Here is a 12,286-nt window from a genome sequence, read left to right on the forward strand (position 1 = left end):
GAGTACTGTGTACAGGTATGGTCTCCTTACCCAAGGAAGAATATACTTGCCTTAGATTGGGTGCAATGAAGGTTCACGAGATTGATTCCTGGGATGAGAGGGTTGTCCTATGAGGAGAGATTAAGTAGAATGAGCCTATATTCTCTGGAGTTTAGAGGAATGAAAGGTGATCTCATTGAAAGGTATAAAATTCTTAGAGGGCTTGATAGAGTAGATGTTGTTTCCCCTGGCTGGAGAGTCTGGAACTAGGGGTCATAGTCTCAAGATAAGGGGTGGGCCATTTCGGGCCAAGATGAGGAGGAATTTCTTCACAGAGGGTTGTGAATCCTTGGAACTCTCTACCCTAGAGGGCTGTGTATGCTCAGTTGTTGAGTATATTCAAGACTGATATAGATTTTTGGACACTAAGGGAATCAACAGATATGGGGATAGGGTGGGAAAATGGAGTTGAGGTAGAAGATCAGCCATGATCTTATTGAATGGCAGAGAAGGCTCGAGAAGCCGTATGGCCTCCTCCTATTCCTTACGTTCTTATTTCTGGAGAATGAAGTGGAGCAGGTGGAGCACGTTTCAGTGAGGAAGCATTTGGTAAACAGTGATCATAACCATTCCAAACCATTAGATTTAGAATAGCTATGGAAAAGGACAAGGAACAATCAAATACGAAACTGGAGGAGGGCTAATTTTAGTGAGTTAAAAAGGGATCTTGTTCAGGTGGATTGGAAAATTGGCTGGCAAAACACAGACACAAAATAGGAGCAGGAGTGGGCCATTCGGCCCTTCTAGCCCACTCCACCATTCAATATGATCATGGTTGATCCTCTATCTCAGTACCATATTCCCGCTCTCTCCCCATACCCCTTGATGCCTTGTGTGTCCGGAAATCTACCTAGCTCCTTCTTAAATATATTCAGTGACTTGGCCTCCACAGCCTTTTGTGGTAGAGAATTCCACAAGTTCACCACCCTCTGAGTGAAGAAATTTCTCATCTCAGTCCTAAATGTCCTACCCCATATCCTGAGACTGTGACCCCTCATTCTGGATCCAGGGGAAACATCCTCCCTGCATCCAGTCACAGAATCATAGAAAATAGGAGCAAGAGTAGGCCATTCAGTCCTTCGGGCCTGCTCCACCATTCAAAATAATCATGGCTGATCATCTAACTCAGTACCCTGTTCCCACTTTTTCCTCCATATCCCTTGATCCCTTTAGTATTAAGAAATATATCTATCTTCTCCTTGAATATATTTAATGACTTGGCCTCCACTGCCTTCTGTGGTAGAGAATTCCACAGGTTCACCACCCTCAGTGAAGAAATTTCTCCTCATCTCTGTTCTAAATGGCTTACCCGTATCCTGAGATGTGACCCCTAGTTATGGATTCCCCATCCGTCGGGAACATCCTCATTGCATCTAGTCTGTCTAGTCCTGTTAGAATTTTATATGTTTCGAAGAGATCACCTCTCATTCTTCTAAACGCTAGTGAATATAGGCCTAGTCGACCCAATCTCTCCTCATACGTCAGTCCTGCCATCCCAGGAATCAGTCTGGTAGACCTTTGTTGCACTCCCTCCATGGCAAGGACATCCTTTCTTAGATGAGACCAAAACTGCGCACAATACTCCAGGTGGTGTGATCTCACCAAGGCCCTGTATAACTGCACTAAGACATCCCTGCTCCTGTACTCAAATCCTCTTGCAATGAAGGCCAACATACCATTTGCTTTCCTAACTGCTTGCTGCCCCTGCATATTTACTTTCAGTGACTGGTGTATAAGGACACCCAGGTCCCTTTATACATCAACATTCCCCAATCTATCATCATTTAAATAATACTCTGCCTTTCTGTTTTTCCTTCTGAAGTGGATAACTTCACATTTATCCACATTATACTGCATCTGCCATGTATTTGCCCACTCACTCAACTTGTCTAAATCGCCTGGAAGCCTCTTTGCATCCTCCTCACAACTCACGATCCCACCTAGTTTTGTGTTGTCAGCAAACTTGGAAATATTACAATTGGTTCCCTTATCCAAATCATTGATATATAAAGTGAATAGCTAGGGCCCAAGCACTGATCCCTGCGGTACCCCACTAGTCACTGCTTGCCACCTTGAAAAAGACCCATTTATTCCTACTCTGTTTCCTGTCTGTTAACCAATTTTCAATCCATGCCAGTATATTACCCCCAATCCCATGTGCTTTAATTTTGCACACTAACCTCTTATGTGGGACTTTATCAAAGGCCTTCTGAAAATCCAAATAAACCACTTCCACTAGTTCTCCCTTATCTATTCTACCAGTTACATCGTCAAAAAGCTCCAGTAGGTTTGTCAAACATGATTTCCCTTTCATAAATCCATGCTGACTTTGTCTAATCCCGTTGATATTTTCTAAGTGTCCTGTTATCACATCCTTTATAATAGACTCTAGCATTTTCCCCATTATTGATGTTAGGCTAACCAGCCTGTAGTTCCCTGTTTCTCTCTCCCTCCTTTTTTAAAATAGTGGGGTTACATTTGCCACACTCCAATCTGCAGGATCTGTTCCATAATCTATAGAATTTTGGAAGATGACAACTAATGCATCCACTGTTTCCATGGCTATCTCTTTTAGTACTCTGGGATGCAGATTATCAGGCCCTGGGATTTATCAGCTTTCAGTCCCATTAATTTCTCCAGCACTTTTTTTTTTACTAATACTAATTTCCTTTAATTCCTTCTTCTCACTAGTCCCTTGGTTCCCTAGCATTTCTGGGAAGTTATTGGAGTCCTCTTCCGTGAAGACAGAACCAAAGTATTTGTTTAATTGTTCTGCCATTTCCTTGTTCTCCATTATAAATTCTCCCATTTCTGACTAAGGGACCTACATTTGTCTTCACTAATTTTTTTCTTTTTACATACTTGTAGAAGCATTTACAGTCCACTTATGTTCCTTGCAAGTTTACTCTCATACTCTATTTTTCCTGTCTTAATCAATCTCTTGGTCCTTTTTTGCTGAATTCTAAACTGCTCCCAATCCTCAGGCTTGCTACTTTTTCTGGCAACTTTATATGACTCCTCTTTGGATCTAACACTATCCTTAATTTCTTTTGTTAGCCACGGTTGGGCCGCATGTCCTTTTGCGCCAGAAAGGAACGTATAATTGTTGCAATTCATGCATTCGTTCCTTAAATGTTAGCCATTGCCTATCCACCATCATGCCTTTTAATGAAGCTTCCAAATCTGTCATAGCTAACTCACTCCTCATACCTTTGTAGTTTCCTTTGTTTAGATTTAGGACCCTAGTTTCGGATTGGACTGCTTCACTTTCCATCTTAATTTAGAATTCTATCATGTTATGGTCACTCTTCCCTAAAGGACCCTGCACAACAAGATTATTAATTAACCCCTTCTCATCGCACAATACCTAATCTAGGATAGCCTGTTCCCTGGTTGGCTCAACGTACTGGTCTAAAAAACCATCTCATACACACTCCAGGAATTCGTCCTCCACGGTATTACTGCTAATTTGGTTTGGCCAGTCTATAGGTAGATTAAAGTCACCAATGATTACCCTAGTTACATGCATCTCAAATTTCCTGTTTGATCCCTTCCCCTACTTTACCACTACTGTTTGGAGGCCTACAGACAACTCCCACCAGTGTTTTCTGCCCCTTGGTGCTTCTTAACTCCACCCACACTGATTCTACATCTTGATTTTCTGAGCCAATATCCTTTCTCTGATTTCATCCTTTACTAGCAACACCATCCCACCTCTTTTTCCTTTTTGCCTGTCCTTCCTAAATATCGAATACCTTTGGATATTCAGCTGCCAGCCTTGGTCACCCTGCAGCCATGTCTCTGTCATTGCTATATTATATCCGTTTAAATCTATTTGCGCTGTTAATTCATCTACCTTATTACGAATGCTTCGTGCATTCAGATACAATGCCTTTAGATTTGTCTTTTTAACATTTTTAGACATCTTAACATTTTTTTTTTTGCTATGGCCTGATTTGTCTTAATACCATTTTTTCTTACCCAGACCCTATTTGTTGTCTTTTGTTTGTACTCTCTGTCCCTTCCTGACACAATCTTGTTATCCTTACCCCATTCACTTTCCTGCACAGTAATTGAACAAGGGGAAGCCTTCAAGGAGGAGTTGGTTTGGGTAGAATAGACACCATCCTACAAGGGGGAAAGGAAAGGAAAGGCAAGGCATCCAAAGCTGGAGCTCTCTGGATGACTAAAGATAGAGGATCAAATGAAACAGAAAAAGGCTTATGTAAGGTTCATAATATAGTAGAGAACCAGGCTGATTAGAGAAAGTACAGAGGAGACCTAAAAAAGGGAATAAGAGGGGCAAAGACAGAGTATGAGAATAGATTAGGGGCTAACAAAAGGGAAACCAAAAGTCTTTTAAAAATATATAAATAGTAAAAGGGTAGTCAAAGAAAGGGAGGGACCGATTAGGGACAAAAAGGAGATCTTTTTGAGGAGGCAATGGGAATGGCTGAGGTACTAAATGAATACTTCGCATCCATCTTCACTAAAGGGGATGCTGCCATTGTAGCACCGATAATGGATAGGATAAAATTGGATGAAGAGGAGGTACTTAAAAGGTTGGCAATACTCAAAAGTAGAAGAGTCACCCAGTCCAGATGGGATGCATCGTAGGTTACTGAGGGAAGTAACCTTTTTGCAGAGGCTCTGGCCACAATATGGGGACGGTGCCAAAGAACTGGAGGATTGCAAATGTCACACCCCTGTTCAAAAAAAAGGGATAAACCCGACAATCAGCCTAACGTCGTTGGTGGGGATACTTTGAGACAATAATCTGGGACAAAATTAATTAGCACTTGGAAAAGTGTGGGCTAATAAATGAAAGTCGGCACGGATTTGTTAAAGGAAAATCATGTTTGACCAGCTTACAGTGAGTTCTTTCATGAAGTAAGAGGATAGTGCAGTTGATGTCTACACGGAGTGTCAAAAGGCATTTGATAAAGTACCACATAATAAACCTGTTAGCAAAATTAAAGCCCAGGGGATTAAAGGGACAGTGTCAACGTGGATATAAAATTGGCTCAGAGTCAGAAAGCAGGGAGTAGTGGTGAACGGTTGTTTTTCCAGATTGGAGGGAAGTGCACAATGGTGTTCCCCAGGGGTCAGTATTAGGATCACTGCTCTTTTTGATATCCTTCTTGTCGTCTATCACGGAGGTTCTAGACGACAGCAAGCGGGAGAGTCTGGATCACCCGCTAACTCTGGACGAACTGACAAAGGCCGTCCGATCCTTCGAGAAGAGTAAGACTCCCGGAAGCGACGGCTTACCGATGGAGTTGTACTCGGCTCTGTGGGACTGGATAGGCCCAGACCTGCTGGAAGTGTACGGGGGTATGCTTCTGGCAGGCAGCATGTCAGACTCCATGAGGAAAGGCATCATCACCCTCATCTACAAACGGAAGGGGGAGAGGGAAGAAATCAAAAATTGGCGACCCATCTCACTACTTAACGTGGACTACAAAATTCTGTCCAAGGTCATCGCCAATCGGGTCAAGTCAGCCCTGGAGGTGGTGATCCACCCCGATCAGACCTGCACCGTACCCGGCAGGAAGATCTCTGATAGCCTGGCGCTACTCAGGGATACGATTGCCTACGTACAGGACAGGGGGGTGAACACCTGCCTGATCAGCCTGGACCAGGAGAAGGCCTTTGACAGAATATCCCACACGTACATGATGGACGTGCTCTCCAAAATGGGGTTTGGGGAGGGAATCCGCAATTGGATCCAACTGCTCTACACAAACATCAGTAGCGCAGTTTCAATCAACGGGTGGGAATCAGAAAGCTTTCCGATCAAATCTGGAGTCAGGCAGGGCTGTCCTCTCTCCTCCGTCTTGTTCGTGTGTTGCATCGAACCCTTTGCCGAGTCCATCAGGAGGGATGCGGGCATAAGAGGGGTGAGGATCCCAGGCAGCGGAGGCACTCAGGTCAAGGCCTCCCTGTACATGGATGACGTCGCCGTCTTTTGCTCGGATCAGCTGTCGGTCCGCAGATTGATGAGCATCTGCGACCGTTTCGAACTGGCCTCGGGGGCCAGGGTAAATCGTAGCAAGAGCGAGGCCATGTTCTTTGGGAACTGGACCGACCGATCCTTTGTCCCCTTCACCGTCAGGTCGGATTACCTGAAGGTGCTGGGGATCTGGTTCGGGGGGGCCGGGGCGTGCACCAAAAACTGGGAGGAGCGTATCTCCAAGGTTAAGCAGAAACTGGGACTGTGGCATCAACGATCCCTCTCGATCGTGGGCAAGAACCTGGTCATCAGGTGCGAGGTGCTCTCGGTGTTGCTATACGTGGCGCAGGTCTGGCCCATACCTCGCTCCTGCGCCGCGACAGTCACCCGAGCCATCTTCCACTTTGTCTGGAGATCAAAAATGGACCGTGTCCGCAGGGTCACGATGTACAAATCTCCAGAGAAAGGGGGGAAAGGCGTGCCCAACGTGGCCCTCATCCTGATGGCCACCTTTGTGTGCGGCTGCATCAAGCTGTGCATAGACCCTCAGTACGCAAACACAAAGTGTCACTACGTGCTGAGGTTCTACCTGTCCCCGGTGTTGAGAAGGATGGGCCTGGCCACGCTGCCATGGAACGCTCCGTCCAGTTGGACCGTTCCGCCCCACCTGTCCTTCGTGGAAAGGTTTGTGCAGGAAAACACCTTTGACCACAAGGCGATCAGCAAGTGGTCCGCACGTAACGTCCTCGAGACCCTGCGGGAAAAGGAGATGGTGGATCCTGTCGGTTGGTTCCCCGAGCAGACTGTCAATGTCATTTGGCAGAACGCCTCATCGCCAGAGCTTTCAAACAAGCACCAAGACCTAGCTTGGCTGGTGGTGAGAAGGGCCCTTCCCGTCAGATCCTTCATGCACTCCCGGGCTCTCAGCGCCACCGCGCGCTGTCCCAGAGGAGGCTGCGGTGGAGACGAGACCGTCACCCATCTCCTTATGGAATGTGCCTTTGCAAAGAAGGTCTGGAGAGAGATGCAGTGGTATCTGTCCAGGTTCGTCCCGAGCAGTTCCGTAACACAGGTTTCTGTGCTCTACGGGCTGTTCCCGGGGACGCACACTGAGACGGACATCGGCTGCTGCTGGAAGACCATCAACTCGGTGAAAGACGCCCTTTGGTCTGCCCGAAACTTGCTGGTCTTCCAGCACAAGGAGCTGTCCTCGACCGAGTGTTGCAGACTGGCACATTCCAAGGTCCAGGACTACGTGCTGAGGGATGCACTGAGGATGGGTGCGGCCGCCGCAAAGGCCCTGTGGGGAAAGGCAACCGTTTAGAGCCTTCCCGCCATTGTAAACCGAGGGGCTGCAATCAGGGAAAAACCCCCTCGGGCAGAATGTAAAATTCAAATTGCTGTAATGTACCTGTAATGAATCTGAAATGAATCTGTAAGCAATAATCTGTGTTGAGTATGATGCAATGAGACACCCTAGAGTGTCATGAACTGTAATTATGTCCAATGTGTTCATTGAACTGTACTTGACGTAACCTGCAAATTGTATAATCTGTATTGTGTACATTTGGAAAGTGATATGACAACTGTTTTGTATGTACTGCTGCAAATTTTATGAATAAAGTATATTTTTTGAAAAAAAAACTTCCACCTGAGGGGGCAGACGGGGCTTAACGGAGATGCCGTCTTTCGGATGAGACAGTGCAGAAGTGGGAATCAGTGGAAATATTTCACACTACGCAATCGGTTGACCGACAGAAACCAGAGGGTACTTAAACACACAACCTTGAGAGTCAGGGGCAAGGGTGCTACCACTAAGCCAAGACTAACATCTTGTGGGCCCGTTAACAAACACTCAATATATTTATAAAAAACTGCTACACAGCTCCCAGTCTCACCATTAAGTATTCCAATTTGTCTTTCTCTGATTCCGAGTGGATGAACTCACAGTTCCCCATATTGAACTCCATCTACCACAGTTTTGGAGTCTGTCTATGTCCCTTTTGTAATGTGAATGGCGGTGGACAATTAAACAACTAATGGGAGGAGGGGGCTCTGAACATCCCATCCTCAATGATGGCAGAGCCCAGCACGTGAGTGCAAAAGACATGGACGAAACGTTTGCAACCATCTTCAGCCAGAAGCGCCGAATGGATGATCCATCTTGGCTCCTCCCGAGATCCCCACCACCACAGAAGCCAGTCTTCAGCCAATTTGATTCACTCCACGTGATAAGAAACGGCTGAGTGCACTAGATAAAGGTTATGGGCCCTGACAACATCCCGGCTGTAGTGCTGAAAACTTGTGCTCCAGAACTAGCTACGCCTCTAGCCAAACTGTTCCAGTACAGCTACAACACTGGCAGCTACCAGACAATGTGGAAAATTGACCAAGGATGTCCTGTCCACAAAAAAAGACAAAACCAATCCGGCCAATTACCGCCCCATCAGTCTACTCTCAATTATCATCAAAGTGATGGAAGGTGTCGTCGACAGTGCTATCAAGCGGCACTTACTCACCAATAACCTGCTCACCGATGCCCAGTTTGGGTTCCGCCAGGACCGCTCAGCTCCAGACCTCATGACAGCCTTTGTCGAAACATGGACAAAAGAGCTGAATTCTAGTGGTGAGGAGAGAGTGACTGCCCTTGACATCAAGGCAGCATTTGACCAAGTGTGGCACCAAGGAGCCCTAGTAAAACTGAAGTCAATGGGAATCAGGGGGAAAACTCTCCAGTGGCTGGAGTCATACCTAGCACAAAGGAAGATGGTAGTGGTTATTGGAGGCAAAATCATCTCAGCCCCAGGACATCACTGCAGGAGTTCCTCAGGACAGTGTCCAAGGCCCAACCATCTTCAGCTGCTTCATCAATGACCTTCCCTCCATCAGAAGGTCAGAAATGGGGATGTTTGCTGATGATTGCAGCGTGTTCAGTTCCATTCGCAATCCCTCAGATAATGAAGCAGTCCGAGCCCACATGCAGCAAGACCTGGACAACAAGCAGGCTTGGGCTGATAAGTGGCAAGTAACATTCGTGCCAGATAAGTGCCAGGCAATGACCATCTCCAACAAGAAAGAGTCTAACCACCTCCCCTTGACATTCAACGGCATTACCACCGCCGAATCCCCCACCATCAACATCCTGGGGGTCACCATTGACCAGCCATATAATTACTGTGGCTACAAAAGCAGGTCAGAGGCTGGGTATTCTGCGGCGAGTGACTCACCTCCTGACACCCCAAAGCCTTTCCACCATCTACAAGGCACAAGTCAGGAGTGTGATGGAATACTCTCCAATTGCCTGGATGAGTGCAGCTCCAACAACACTCAAGAAACTCGACACCATCCAGGACAAAGCAGCCCGCCTGATTGGCACCCCATCCACCACCCTAAACATTCACTCCCTTCACCCCCAGCGCAGTGGCTGCAGTGTGCACCATCCACAGGATGCACTGCAGCAACTCGCCAAGGCTTCTTCGACAGCACCTCCCAAACCTGCGACCTCTACCACCTAGAAGGTCAAGAGCAGCAGGTACATGGGACCACCTGCACGTCTCCCTCCAAGTCACACACCATCCTGACTTGGAAATATATCGCTGTTCCTTCATCGTCACTGGGTCAAAATCCTGGAACTCCCTTCCTAACAGCACTGTAGGAGAACCTTCACCACACTGACTGCAGCGGTTCAAGGCGGCGGCTCACCACCACCTTCTCAAGGGAAATTAGGGATGGGCAATAAATGCTGGCCTCGCCAGCGACGCCCACATCCCATGAATGAATATTTTAAAAAATACCCGCATGCAGCAAGACCTGGACAACATCCAGGATTGGGCTGATAAGTGGCAAGTAACATTCGGGCCAGACAAGTGCTAGACAATAACCATCTCCAACAAGAGATCTTACCACGTCCCCTTGACGGTCAACGGCATTACCATAGTTGAATCCCCCATCAACATCCTGGGGGTCACCATTGACCAGAAACTAAACTGGACCAGCCACATAAATACTGTGGCTACAAGAGCAGATCAGACGGTGGGTATTTTGCAGCGAGTGACTCACCTCCTGACTCCCCAAAGCATTTCTACCATCTACAAGGCACAAGTCAGGAGTATGATGGAATATTCTCCACTTGCCTGGATGAGTGCAGCTCCAACAACAATCAAGAAGCTCAACACCATCCTGGACAAAGCAGCCCGCTTGATTGGCACCCCATCCACCACCCTAAACATTCACTCCCCCCACCACTGGTGTACCATGGCTGCAGTGTGTCCCATCTGCAAGATGCACTGCAGCAACTCGCCAAAGCTTCTTCGACAGCACCTCCCAAACCCGCAACCTAGAAGGACAAGGGCAGCAGGCACATGGGACCACCACCACCTGCACGTTCCCCTCCAAGTCACACACCATCCTGACTTGGAAATATATTGCCATTCCTTAAAGGGCAATTAGGGATGGACAATAAAATGCTGGCCTTGCCAGCGACGTCCACATCCTATGAATGAATGCGAAAACTTCCTGCTGCTATCTACACAACATAATGTGCCTCCTAACAGTGTCATCTACAAACTTCAATATACGACTCCATTTTCCCTGATCGAGGTCCTTAACAAACGGTGACAAGCTGAGGCCCCAGTACAAATTCCTGGGGAACACCACTGATCACATCCTGACAATCAAAGTACATTCCCTTTATCCCTTCTCGGTCTCCTACCTTCCAATTACCAAGCTTACCGCCAACTCTCTGCACTTCATTTTTGTTAATAATCTCTTGTGCTAAACCTTCTGGAAGTACATATAGGCAACATCCATATGCACTCCCTATCCTCTATGCTATGACCAACCCTTCACAAATCTATGCTGACACTCATCAGCTCATACTTATCTAAGTGCTCAATCACTGATAGATTTCAGTAGCTTCTCCACGAAAATTGACAAGCCTGTTACCTTGTTTCTCAAAAAAAGGGAGCAATATTTGCAATTTTCCAATCCAACCACACAATTCCTGAATCTTGAACTTTGAAAAATGACTAACATATCAGCAATTTGCTCACCTATTTCTTGTAATACTTTGGGATTGAAACCATCAGGTCCTGTAGACTGTTGTACTGCTGACATTTTGTTCCCTTCCTCCACTGTGAAAACAGATACAAAGTACTCATTTAACAAGTCTTCCATTTCCTTATTGCTTACTATAGACTCACCTACATGTGTCTATAATGGGGTCCATTAAACACTCTTTCGCTTAATGGTTATAAAAATGTTGTTAGCTTTGATGTACCTTACAAGTTTTTTTTATTATTTCCTTTTCGCATTTTTTTTTTAACATAGCTTTCTCAGTCTGCAGGATATTCACTTTTCCTTGCATTTGTATAAGCCTTTTTGTTTAAGCTTGATGCTGTTTCTTACCTCATTTGTTGACCACGGGTGGTTAACTATACACGTGAAGCTTTTGCCTACGTACTGGTCTTGTATCATACCAAATATTTCTTTGACTACTTCCCACTGTTTGTCTGCAGGTTTAACCATTAACAGTTCAGCAGTTTATTGTGGTCAATTCATCTCATCCCTTTGAAGACTGCCTTACTTAAATTTAAAATCTTGCTTAGAGATTCTCCCTTCTCTCAAACCTAATATCAAATTCAATCATGTTATGATCACTGGTTACAACATGCTCTCGTACCATCAGACTAACTAATTCTGGTTTGTTACTCATCCCTAAAGCTGGTATAGCCTGTTCTTGTGGGTTTTAAATCATTGTCCTAGAAGACTCTCAAATACATTCTAGAAATTCATTGCTTTTACTACTTGTGCAGTTCTGCTTCTCCCAGTTGGTGAAAATTAAAATCTCACATTATAACCACATTTTTTTTTACTACATGCTTCCCTGATCTTTTTACTTCAAAATCTCCTCTGCCACCCCTCAGGTTAGTGGACCTTATACCAATGTGTTGGATCCTTTGCTGTTTCTTAACACTACCCAGTGTTTCTACTGCCTGATTACCATCACAAATCCCTTCTACTGCTGTAATTGTGTCTCATCAATATTGTTACTACCCCTCCTTTCTAAAGATCCTGGAATATTTAGCTCCCAATCACACCCAGCTTGTAGCCAAGTCTATGTAATGGATACTGTATCAAACCCTTTTAAGCTAAATTTGTGCTAACTCAAGTTTTTTTTTATTCCTTATGCTACATGTATTTGCATACGTATCTTATTTGGGTAATAGTCCCCATCCTGCTAGTCTTTTTTCTCACTAACTTACTGCAGATTTTCCCTTCCCCGCTGCCCTACGT

This window comes from Heptranchias perlo, chromosome 5 (genome assembly GCF_035084215.1).
Source record: "Heptranchias perlo isolate sHepPer1 chromosome 5, sHepPer1.hap1, whole genome shotgun sequence".
Lineage (NCBI taxonomy): Eukaryota > Metazoa > Chordata > Chondrichthyes > Hexanchiformes > Hexanchidae > Heptranchias > Heptranchias perlo.